Source organism: Lithobates pipiens, unplaced genomic scaffold, assembly GCF_037356315.1.
Source record: "Lithobates pipiens isolate NorthernLeopardFrog02 unplaced genomic scaffold, aLitPip1_a1.2 Scaffold_19, whole genome shotgun sequence".
Classification (NCBI taxonomy): domain Eukaryota; kingdom Metazoa; phylum Chordata; class Amphibia; order Anura; family Ranidae; genus Lithobates; species Lithobates pipiens.
In genome coordinates this window covers 161,602,289-161,614,987 of record NW_027507764.1, presented here as the reverse complement: position 1 = coordinate 161,614,987, position 12,699 = coordinate 161,602,289, and the positions used below count along the sequence as shown (strand labels likewise).

At 43.1% G+C, this 12,699-nt stretch overlaps 1 protein-coding gene across 14 annotated transcripts in view; it reads left to right on the top strand.

The window, feature by feature from the left end:
• The first annotated feature begins 1,402 nt into the window (after positions 1-1,402).
• Positions 1,403-12,699, top strand: part of NEK10 (NIMA related kinase 10) — a 487,578-nt gene continuing 476,281 nt past the window's right edge. For 10 of the 14 annotated variants that reach the window (XR_013277553.1, XR_013277555.1, XR_013277554.1 and 7 more), the window contains exon 1: positions 1,403-1,555. The gene's annotated coding sequence lies outside the window, so the exon portion shown is untranslated. Of the gene's footprint in view, positions 1,556-1,583; positions 1,846-12,467; positions 12,698-12,699 lie in introns of those variants that run through there. The other 4 variants (XM_077491440.1, XM_077491441.1, XM_077491448.1 and 1 more) reach the window with 4 other exon arrangements.

Genomic DNA, 12,699 nt, shown 5'->3' with positions numbered 1-12,699 from the left:
GCTGAAACCTGCTCTCTACACACTGTTGGACCTGTCAGTGTTCTGAGTTGGGCTGTCTTCCCACCAGTTTTATTAGGAATTGTCTTTGCATTACTTCATGACATGTTCTTTAACCACTTACGGACTTCCGGACTGCCGCACGCCGATATACGCCCTAACTTTTGAAGAGGGATATAACTGCCATAACCCTGGTATCCTCTTTTTCAGCCGGCGGTCTGGTTTCTGATAATAGTGGTCTCTGCAACGGATTCGCCGCAAGATCACTTTTAAAAGCAGCGGAGGGCTCCGGTGCCCTAACAAGAAGTATAAAATATTGTTTTTTTTATTTTTTATTTATATAATAAAAAAAGCTCAGTGGTGATCAAATACAACCAAAATAAAGTTCTATTTGCCTGAAAAAAATGATAAAAATATAATTTGCGTACAGCGTTGCATAACCACACAATTGCCAGTTAAATAGCACAGTGCTAAATAGAAAAACATGCTCTGGCCATGAAAGGGGTAAAACCTTCCGGTGCTGGTGTGGTTAATACACAGAAAAATGCCAGTTATCACAACAAGCCAGGGTGCCAAGATGTGAACAGGGCCCCTGAGAAAGAATGCCAATAAAGATTTCTGACTTCACATCGACTTTTCTTTCCTTATCTGCGAACACAGCCAGCACAAGTAGCATTGTGAGGAGAAGGTTGATTCCATGGTCAGGAGAAGGTTTGTGCCATGGTCAGAAGAATTGTGCCATGGTCAGGAGAAGGATCGTGCCATGGTCAGGAGAAGATAGGATCAAGCCATGGTCAGAAGATTGTGCCATGGTCAGGAGAAGATAGGATCGTACCATGGTCAGAAGAAGGATTGTGACCTGGCCAAGAGAAGGTATGTGCCATGGTCAAGAGAAGGTTAGTGCCATGGTCAGGAGAAGGATCGTGCCATGGTCAGGAGAAGAAAGGATCAAGCCATGGTCAGAAGATTGTGCCATGGTCAGGAGAAGATAGGATCAAGCCATGGTCAGAAGATTGTGCCATGGTTAGAAGAAGGTTTATGCCATGGTCAGGAGAAGGATCATACCATGGTCAAGAGAAGCTAGGATCAAGTCATTGCGTCAGAAGATTGTGCCATGGTCAGGAGAAGGATCATACCATGGTCAAGAGAAGCTAGGATCAAGCCATGGTCAGAAGATTGTGCCATGGTCAGGAAAAGATTGTGCCCTAGTCAGAAGATTGCCATGGCCAGGAGAAGATTGCCATGGCCAGGAGAAGATTGTGCCATGGTCAAGAGTAGAAGGAACGTTTCATGGGCAGGAGAATGATCGTTCCATGGTCAGGAGAAGGATCATTCATGCCATTATCAGTGGGACAGGAAAGACACGTGTAGATCGGAGTTTCCTCCTATGATCCTGTATAGCATTACAGCTCTCTCGCCCGACTAGATTTTCAAGGCGTGCGCCAGTCTGGCCACGCCCCTTCTTAGCACTAGGCAACTCAGTGTTTACAGCGTTGCCAGGGAGACCGGCAGCCGGGACCCGCAAAGCCACCGGCCACCAGCACCGGCAGAGCAGCATGTGAGTAGACAGAGGGGGGGGGGGGGGGTCCGGGCGTGTAGTGGAATCTGTGTCGCCTGTGATGAGTAATGTCATTGTCACTGCAGAGGAATGGTGTGATATGTTCCTGAATGTGGAGAGACATAGGAGACGATTAGATAGTCTGCTCTTATTGTCAGTGTGATGCTGGGGGTGGTGCACACTTTGTATTGCTGTCACTTTGTGTCACCTTCACCATTCTGCTGATCTGTAGAAGCCGACACAAGGGTCCATCTGATGGGATTTTCCTCATCACACAGCTTTGCACTCAGGTGGGTTGTTCTGCATTTGTACACAGCACCACTCCCCACCTTGTACATCACTACTACAGATAGTAAATATCCTAATTAGAACAAATATTGTTATATAAGTGAAGCAGTGCAAACAAATATACACAAGTGGCATGTGAGAAAAATAAATGAAAACAATCCAATAAATTAGGAATATATTTCATATATTTTTTCTCACATGCCACTTGTGTATATTTGTTTGCACTGCTTCACTTATATAACAATATTTGTGTTTACTTGTTAGCGCTACAATATTTACCATTTGATTCTTTATATGTTTGTCACATTTTTATGTAGCTGCTTTTTCCTTGTTACTCAAGGTTAGCACAGTACAGTCCATATCCACGTGTCACTACTACAGCACATAGAAGTCTACATAGAATTTATTGGATGAATGTCGCAAGCATTCGCCCAGCCATGACAAATCCTGACCAAAGTTTGCTTTATATGTTCTTTTTCTATGATTGCCAGCTCTGTCTAGTGTCCACAATGTGGTATATTTCCTGAAACACCGCAATCAGAAATGTACTGTGTTAAGGCCACCAGGTGGAGCTAATGATCAGAGAAAATCAACATGTTAACCACTTGCCCACCGGGCACTTTTACCCCCTTCCTGCCCGGGCCAATGTTCAGCTTTCAGCGCTGTCGCACTTTGAATGACAATTGTGCGGTCATGCAACACTACCCAAATTCAATTTTTATAATTTCTTCACACAAATAGAGCTTTCTTTTGGTGGTATTTAACCCTTTCATGACTGAGCCTATTTTTGGAATTTGGTGTTTACAAGTTAAAATCCATATTTTTTGCTAGAAAATTACTTGGAACCCCCAAACATTATATATATTTTTTTAGCAGAGACTCTAGAGAATAAAACGGCGATTGTTGCAATATTTTATGTCACACGGTATTTGCGCAGCTGTGTTTTATACGCAACTTTTTGGGAAAAGGGACACTTTCATGAATAAAAAAAAAACAAAACAGTAAAATTAGCCCAATTTTTTTGCGTAATGTGAAAGATAATGTTACACCGAGTAAATAGATACCAAACATGTTACACTTTATAATTGCGTGCACTTGTAGATTGACGACAAAGTACGGTACCTAAAAATCTCAATCGGCGACGCTTTAAAATTTTTTTACGGTTACCAGGTTAGCGTTACAGAGGAGGTCTAGTGCTAGAATTATTGCTCTCGCTCTGACGATCGCGGCGATACCTCACATGTGTGATTTGAACACCGTTTACATACGCGGGCGCAACTTCCGTATGCGTTTTCTTTGCTTCGCGAGCTCGCGGGGACGGCGGGCGCTTTAAATTTTTTTTTTTAATTTATTTTATTTATTTTAAAATAAGTAAATTGTTTAAAAAAATAAATAAAAAATTGATCACTTTTATTGCTGTCACAAGGAATGTAAACATCCCTTGTGACAGTAATAGGTGGTGACAGGTCCTCTTTATGGAGGGATCGGGGGTCTAAAAGACCCCCCACCCCTCCTTTACACTTCAATGTATTCAGATTGCCGAAAACGGCGATTCTGAATACCGGATATTTTTTTTAAACCGGCGCCATTGGCAGCCGAGTAAACGGAAAGTGACGTCATGACGTCGCTTCCGTGTTTACGATGAGGAGACTGGAACGAAGCCGATTACGGCTTCGTTCCAGTTCCTCCGCAGTAGCCGGAGCCATCGGACACGGAATCGGTGCTCCCGATGGAGCGGGAGCACCGGTAGCAGCGGCGAGAGGCGGCGGGAGGGGGGACGTCCCCTCCCGCTCCTCCGGCATAACAGCCGAGCGGCTTTTAGCCGCATCGGTTGTTATACCTGGATAGCCAATCGCCTGCTGCAAAAAACGGTACCGGGATGATGCCTGCAGGTGCGGGCATCATCCCGGTATAACCCCCGGAAGCCGAGTACGCATATCTGCGTACGCTCGGTGGGAAAGGGTTAATCACTACTGTGTTTTTTATTTTTTGCTAAACAAACAAAAAAAAGTCGGATTTGTTTGTTATAAAATTTTGCAAACAGGTAATTTTTCTTCTTCACTGATAAACACTGATAGGTGCCACTGATAGGTGCCACTGATGGGCACCGGTGGGCACTGATTAGGAAGCACGGATGAGGCTACACTGATAGGTGGTGCTAATGGGCACTGAAGGGCACTGATAGGTGGCACTGATGAGGCAGCACTGGTGGGCACTGATCAGGATGCACTGATGAGGCTACACTGACATGTGGCACTGAAGGGCACTGATAAGTGGCATTGGTGAGCACTGATAGACACTGGCAGGCGGCAATGATAGGTGGCGCTGGTGGGCACTGATTAGCAGCACTGGTGGGCAATGTTAGGACCAATGTTGGGACGATGTAAACAGAAGACGTTTATCAGCTTTCTTCTTTTCTACTCACACTGTCAGCTTGAGAGAAAAAAAAGCCAATAACCGGCTTCTGTTTACAGCGTGTGATCAGCTGTCATTGGCTGATAGCTGATCATGTGGTAAAGGGCCACTGTGATTGGCCCTTTGTCCCAATCTGTGATCAGCCAAGTCCAAAGGACTTGGCAATCACAGAGCACACTGCACACGTGCCCACAGCGTGAGCATGGGAGGACATCCATGTAAGCCCGCGTTGTAGCCATCTTTTGGCTATAGTGTGGGCAGGAACCGGTTAAAGGATGAATTTTAAAAGAAAATTCTGAATGCAAATCTTTTTGCAGGTAAAAAAATGTGCATTTATTTATTTTTTTAATTGGGAGCCTGGAAAGCTTTGCACCCATGATCAGCAGATCATAGGTGCTATGCAGAGCTCTTTCAGGCTTGGTGTGTAAGCTGTTTGGCTGTACATCGTACATCATACGGCCAAGCGGGTACACATTAACAGGAAGCATCAATGAACTACCACAGTGCTCAATAGAGCCTTAATAGTTCATTGAAAACTGCAAGCCAACAGCCGCAAAGGTAGGTTTCAATTCATAGAACTCTGTGAATGAGTGATTCTGGCAGAGAGCGGGGGAGAAAATCCCCTGCTGCTTGTGACATGGGGAGCCAGGGAGGTGCGGGGGCCAGTGGATTTCTAACATGTTACAAAAGGTGAACTTACCCTTTAAATCGTTTGTTACCCCAGTATTTCATATTCCTGATATGTGCCTGCTGTACCATGTACTTCTTTGAAAATGTATCCTGTTCTCTTTGTATTGCTTCCTTTGTGTGAAATCCCTGGTGTTCCTACTAGTCCCTCTGCTTTCCTTTAAAAACTGATCACACTAGGCATGAGAGCTCACTGTGGTCAGTTCTTTAGCTGTGCTGGGAACTCAGGCTGCTCTACTCCAATGATCAGACTTGTTCTGACACGCCCCATTCACAGCCATTCACTGGGAAGCTCAGTGTGATATTGCTTCTCCTCTCCCCAGCTCTTATGCAGCTGAGAACAGAGGGAATGTGACCACTTATAAAAAAGGGTAACGTTTTTTATTTATAATGTTTTTTTATATCTATACAAAAAATGTTTTGCCTTTCATTTCAATTTTAAACTGAATAGGTTGTTTTACAAGGTGAGAATTTACAATCACTTTAAAATGGATGTATGGGTCTGTAAAAAAAAAAAAAAAAAAAAAAAAATCTTTCCATTTATTAAATCTTCTGTCCTTATTGGTTTAACTTTGGATAGTAAAACTTTTTTTTTTCTGTCAGTAAATACCTTATACGGCCCACTTCCTGTTTCTTGTCTGGTCATTAGCCGCCCTAGGCTAATGACATTATGCACAGCTCTCTCTCTCACTCTTGTATGGGTCTGCCAGGAAGGGAGGGGGTATGAGTCATAAGCGGGCCAATGAGAGCTGCAGAGCTGGAAGTGTGCCTCTATGTGTCTGTATTAATCCAGGGAGTGAACAGGCATGAGCTTCAGCTGCCCACAGTTAAAATAGTTGCAGCCAGACTGAGTGGAGGGAGATTTCTGCAGCATATTTGGCAAGTACAGAATCATAGTATATAGAAAATAATATGCAAAGTGGCTGGAAGCTTCAGAATGGCAAAGATGTTTTTATTACAAATTATGTGAGCAGACTGCAGTTCCTCTTTCATACTCGCTTGAATGCTGCCACATCGCTGTGATGCTGCAGGTGTCCCCTGCCATCTCTAAGCCTGAGAACTGAGCGATCACATGGCTGCTGATTGCTCTGTCTGCTCAGCGTAGAGAACAGTGACTGTCAGTCACTGCTCTCCACTCTGCCACTCCAGCACTGACTGGAGAGCTGAGCTAGAGGTGGGGGGATGGGGAGACTAGCTGGCTTAAGCTCTCAGCCATACATTGAGAGGCGGGGCCAGCTGTCACTCAGGCACCTGGGTGGATCCCAACAAAATGGTCAGGATCCTTCCAGAGCCTAAAGCGACTCTAAAGCCTCATACAGATGATCTGATTTTCCGATGGGAATTATGTGATGACAGGCTGTTGGTGGAAAATCCGACCGTGTGTACGCTCCATCGCACAATTGTCAGATTTTCCGCGGACAAATGTTGGATGGCAGGTTTTAAAATTTTCCGCGGACAAATGTGTGTTGAAAATAAGAAAGGTAACAGCGCTCTCTGCAGGGACAACTCAATCCATACACCAGGTCCACTCACAGGTGCCGAGCTCAATGTGTCCCAACACACTCTAATGCAACAGTAGTAAGAAGAGCCGGCAACACCGTAATCCTTGAAGTGTCGTTTATTGGTATATCAGAGTGACATTAAAACAATAAAGTTGACGCGTTTTGGCAATAGCCTTAGTCGTATTTTCTGATCGTGTGTACACAAGTCCGTCGGACTAAAGTCCAAAGTACAAACATGCAGGCTCGGAAGCAAGGATGAGCCGGAAGCGTGTAAACTAGCGTTCGTAATGGAGAATTAACATTTATGACGTGGCAAATTATGAAATCTCCAAATGCTGCGCACATTCTCTTCTTCATCAATGGGATAATGCTGGCCTCACATTGTGCAATAAAATACATAACCACTGTTACCATCAGTACCATCATCCAAATTGAATAGACTAGAAGTTTGAGATTCTGGACCCCAACCAAGACCCATCAAAAAAAAAGGGGGAGCAAGCTGACTATCTCTGTACAATTTAAACAGTTACAAAAGAATTTTAATAAACAGATTTAAAATGTATCAACATTTTATTAATACAAAAATAACATCAAGATAATTCCATTAAATTTACAGAAGGTGTGGTATTTCTACTAGTTTTGCAGATTAATCGCTTCATCAGGAAATGCATCTGAAAAAGATATATGTATAATATATAAATATAAAAATTCCATAACAATAAGACATATAGATTATCAATAAGAACAATGAAAAAAAAAATTCTGAAAAAAAAATGTAGTGGGAAAAGGGAGAAAATAAAACATTGCAGATCAAAAACTGCACCAGAACAGGGCCCCACAGGTACCCGGTCAGAGTCCCTTTATGGAATTTTTATACATATATCTTTTTCAGATGCATTTCCTGATGAAGTGGTTAATCTGCAAAACTAGTATTAATACCACACCTTCTGTAAATTTTATGGAATTATCTTGATGTTATTTTTGTATTAATAAAATGTTGATAAATTTTAAATTTGTTTGTTAAAATTCTTTTGTAACTGTTTAAATTGTACCGAGATAGTCCGCTTGCTTCCACCTTTTTGTGATGGGTCTTGGTTCAGACTCTCAAAGTTCTAGTTTAATGGGATAATAATGAAGCTGCTTTGCTGGTGATACTGATGGAGTTACTGCAAATAAATTTTCAAAGGCTTTTTTTTTCTAGTGATAGCAAGAATAATATTATTATGCTTTTTTTTTTATTTTTTATTCGGGGAATGTTACCACAACACCATTAGCCTGTAGTTTTTAAGATCAAAGATACAACTATGTTGGTGTCCCTTGTTAATTTTACATTGTATTTTTTTTTAATGTAACCGCCTACTCCCAAAGGCCCCTTTCACACGGGGCGGATCAGTAAAGATCCGCCCCGTGATGATCCGCTCGCTCAGCGGGGATCGCTCCGTTGTCCCCGCTGAGCCGGCTGCGGACAGGGCGGTCTCCGCACACTGTGCGGGGACCGCCCTGTCAGCTCTCCGCTCTCCTCTATGGGGATCGGACGAGCACGGACCGTGTGTCCGTGTTCATCCGATCCGCTCTGCAGACGGACAGAAAAATAGGATTTTCCTCCGTCTGCAGAATCGGACATTTGCGGAGGCGGACAATAGCGGGTGTCTGCGGATGCTCATCCGCAGACACCCGCTATCCCATAGAGATGAATGGATGTCCGTATTTCATCCGCAAACGGATGGATGAAATACGGACATACCATCAGCATGTGTGAAAGGGGCCAAATTGTCATTTGAAGTAAAACACATAACCAAGTATTATTCTCTACTATTTTTTGGTTGTGCATTAAAAAAAGGAAACAAATAAAATTAGACATGAGTTGAGTTGGGAGGTACCTTTATATCGTGCGGTTTTACCCCGAATGGTCCCGACGCACTTGGAGGAGTCCCTGGAGAAACCCAGGCACTAGGAGGAGACAGCAACAGGAAAGCAGTATGAAAAATGGAACCAGAAAGGCTACATAGAAAAGGCTTGTGTGAAGAGCCAAGTCTTCAATTTCCTGCGAAAGACCAGGATGGTAGGGGGCCTCCTGGAGCTCGGCAGGAAGGCTATTCCACAGCACGGCACCCTGGTGGGAGAAAGCTCGACCACCACGCTGGGTCTTCTTAGGCACAGAGATGTGGAGGAAGTCTTTACTGATCAATCAAAGTGATCTGCCCAGAACTCGTTTGTGGAAACATGAACAGAGGTAACTCAGACATGCTATCTGCCAATAGAACTTAACCAAAAAGGGCATTCTATGCATCCAAAAATATAGAAAATATACCAAATCAAATCATTATTCAACCAAAAAAATGTCAAAGCAATAACTCCAAAGCCAGTAATAAATAACACGTTATCTCCTCCGATTCCGCAACATGGCTGGTTGACGAACGGCCATTCAGAAACGAACTGAAAAGCGTGAAATGAAAAGCGCAAAATGAAAAGTGCAAAATGAAAACAACACTCACCAAACTTCTACTAACACAAAATTAGCAGAAGGAGCCCAAAGGGTGGCACTAAAGAGCTGAAAAACCACGTAGTACGTCACTACTTTCGTAATTGTTGGCAGACAATTCCTTGCTGTTTGTATGCAAGACAAGTTTGGGCCAACGCCCTTTCAGACAAAAGTCCATGGTTTTGTTGGCCAACAATCTGGGGCTTTAGGCTTGATTCTCATCTATGCATGTTGGTTTTGAGCGTCTCTGCGGTGCTTTTTGCTGTGCTTTCCACATTTTTTTTTTAACTGCAATTTTACCGCATTTATAATTAATTCATAGTTTTTTTAATGCTTTTTTTGGGGGGGGGGGGGGGATTTGTTGTTGGGCAGATTTAAAAATGCAAATCGTGGCCAAATCAAGGTTAAAAACTTGGTACAAACGCACTACACGCTTTTCTGCAGCTTTTCAATTGTCTATTGAACAAGCCTATTGAATCAAAAAAAGCAAAAAAAATCACCGTTTTGCTTTAAAAAAAGTCCCTGACCCTTTCCAAAAACGCAGAGGCACAAAAATGCATTGATGTGAACGTGTTCCATAGAACCCATGTTAAAAAAAAAGTCCTGTGTTTTTGCAAATGAAAAGCATGAAAAAAACGCATTGGTGTGAATAGAGCCTGTTGCTGGATACACACTATACAATTTTCTGTATATTTTTTTCCTTCAGATTTACCAAAATCATATAATATGAGGTCAAACCTTAGGAGTTTCAATTTGTACTATTTGGTTTTGGTAAATCTAAAGGAAATCAGACAACAAAAGTTGTATAGTGTGTATGGGGTCTAAGCGGGCAATAGCCTACTAAAAGCTGACTCTGGGTCACAGGGGAGAAAAAGTAACGGCACCCCTGTGTCCCAGATCAGAAATATGGCCAAAAAAGCTTTGATCATACTTTTAATATGTTGGTTTCCTATGATCGTCATCTCCATCTATTCCACAATGCAATATTTTTCCTGAGATTCTGCAATCAGAAAAGTACCATATTAAGACCACCAGATGGTGCTAACAAGACGGTAATCAACATATTAGGCAAAATATGGTCATAATTCACGATGGCTGGGCAAAAGCTTTTGACATCTGTCCACAATTTTTTTTTATAGATAGACCCCATAGATTTGAATGAAGTGACAATTTCTTACATGTTATACTTACCTACTCTATGCAATTGCATTGCACAGAGATGCCCCAAACCTCCTCTACTGGGGTCCCTCACCCCCCCCCCATCTCTACTTCTCCTCTTCTCGATGCGTCCTCCATAAGAAGTGGCTTTCTATAGTGGCGCACCTGTGGGCTTGCTCCCAAGCCTGGCTGTCTGCATCTATTGACACACACAGTGCTGTTTGGCCTCGCCCTACGCTTTCTTCTCACGGGGTTTAATTGACAGAAGCAGGAGCCAATGTCTTCTGCTGCAGCCAATATTTCTGTAAATGCAGGAAGAGAGGAAAGAGAAGGCATGGCGCTGGATCGATCCAGGAGTCAGGTGGGTGTTTAGGGAGAAAAGTAGGCGGAGCAAAGAATACATGATCTTTTTTTTTTTTTTTACTTTAATGCAGAGAATGCATTAAAGTAAAAAAGGTTTTAACTTTTCAACCACTTTAATGCTTTCTGTGCATTAGGATAAAAAACCTTCAAGTTGTTGTTCTCCCCCCTAAATACTTAAATGAGTCCTGTATCGATCCTGTGTTGTGCAGGTCTTCTTTCCCCTCTCACAGCTTGTCCTAAATTCCCTTGTCCTTTGAAGTTTTAGTCCTGTGCTGTGTCCCAATATCTCAGTGTGAAGTTCTGGTACTAATACTGTCCAGCTCTGCCTTATTGTTGTGTACAGGTGACTCACCTGTAGACCCTGTGTTTACATGTAAATAACCGGCATTCATAAGTAAATAGCTGCGGCTGGCGGCATTGATATGTAAATAAAGGCGGCATTCATATGTATATCATGCCCCCCTGTAGTGAGGAGATGATTTGCTGTAACCTCTAACAACCAATCAGTGAGTAGTAATACTGTACAGTAATCTCTAGCAACCAATTAACTAGCAGAAATCATTTGATGTAACCTCTAGCAACTAATCAGTGAGCCGAAATGTTTGCTGTAGCCTGTAGTCCCAGCCCTGGAGGACAGCCAGCAGCAGCCACCAGCCATACCCGCCTGGGGGACAGCAGCAGCCAGTGATACCTGCAGGAATCCTGAGGAACAAGAGAAGATTGAGGTAAGTTGAGGTGCAGGTAAACCGCAGTGCATTAGTGTGAAAGCAACCTTAGGCCCCTTTCACATGATCAGTCCGATTGGGTCCACCTGTCCGTTTTTCAGCCGGACCTAGTCGGACCCTCCTTTCACCTCTATAGAGTGGCAAATGTAAACAGACTTGTGTCCGTTTATACCCGCCTATCTCCAATACGATGCACTTAAACAAAGAGAAGGGGATCTGTCCCCTTATGTCTGGGGGGGTTGGATCTAAGGGCCCATGGAGTAGAGGCTGTGTCCGTGTCTGCTCTGCAAATGCCACAAATCGCATGTCACAAGTTGGATCAATTGAGATGATGATCCCGACTTCCGTTCAAATCAATGGGCTGAAATCATGCCCAAGTGGGACCAAAGTAGTGCAGGAAGCCTTTTCAAAGTCGGACCAACACAAGTCAGACCAGTTAAGACGGCTCTCATAGGGAACCATTGACTTTGACATGTCATGCGACTTGTGCTCTGAAAATCTAAACATCTAAATGTGGGATCAGTGTGGACAATAGTATCATTTCTGTCTGCTGCTAAAGTGATTAACCAATTCCTCCTACCTATGTCTGCATTACGACAAAATCATGTGCCTTCATTTTTGGTCCATCAGAAAAACATAAAGTCTGACCCAGACAATGTTCTGTTTCCGAGGTTTGGGAAAATTAGCTTTTGCCTGCAATAATTTCTTCTAACCATGAATCCTGTTCCACCAGCAGTTAGAATTTTTACCCTCAGAGAGCTGACATATTAAAGTGGTTGTGCACAAATCCTACCACATACGTAGTACATGTTTATCTGCAGTCTTCTCTTCTCTACATCCATTCTAAGTGCAGAGTCTATAAAGCTTGCATGAGTAGTCAAAAAAAGGGGGTGGAAAGCTACACTCTGCAGAGCTCAGTGAGGGGAGCTCTGAGAGCTGATTGGAGGGAAGGGTCAACCCCACCCCCCCCCCCCCCTTCACACAGGAACAGAGCTGAGCCTATTAGTCATCTGGAGGTCCCTCCCCTGTTGCCTTTTTTCTCTTGGTGTCAGGAAAACTTATCAGAAGTGATTCATGCTGATAGTAGAAAAAGGAAGCAGCAGGCAGAAATAACACTTACTGTTCCTAATTGAAACAAGTACACACTATAGGCAGTTCATATTTCATATATGAGTTTATAACCACTTTATAACTATGTCACATATTTACCTTTTTGACAATTAGCAGGTGTGTTGGGTGAGTTAAGCTATAGATAACTGTGAATGATCCACTTCCGGCATCTTCTTTTCCAGATAATCTCTTTGGTCCACCTTCAACAAACAAAGCTTTCCTTTCAAATGATTTATCCCACCTTAAATAAATAGTTTGTGACGGAGAAAGTGACAGTACCGTGTTTACACTTCCGTCTCCATTCAATGGGGAGTTTGCCAGCAAATACAATAACAGAACAAAGCATGTGAAATATGTTTGTGTACGGGACTCAATGCTTACATCACACCATATAAACCCCGACGTCACACTGGT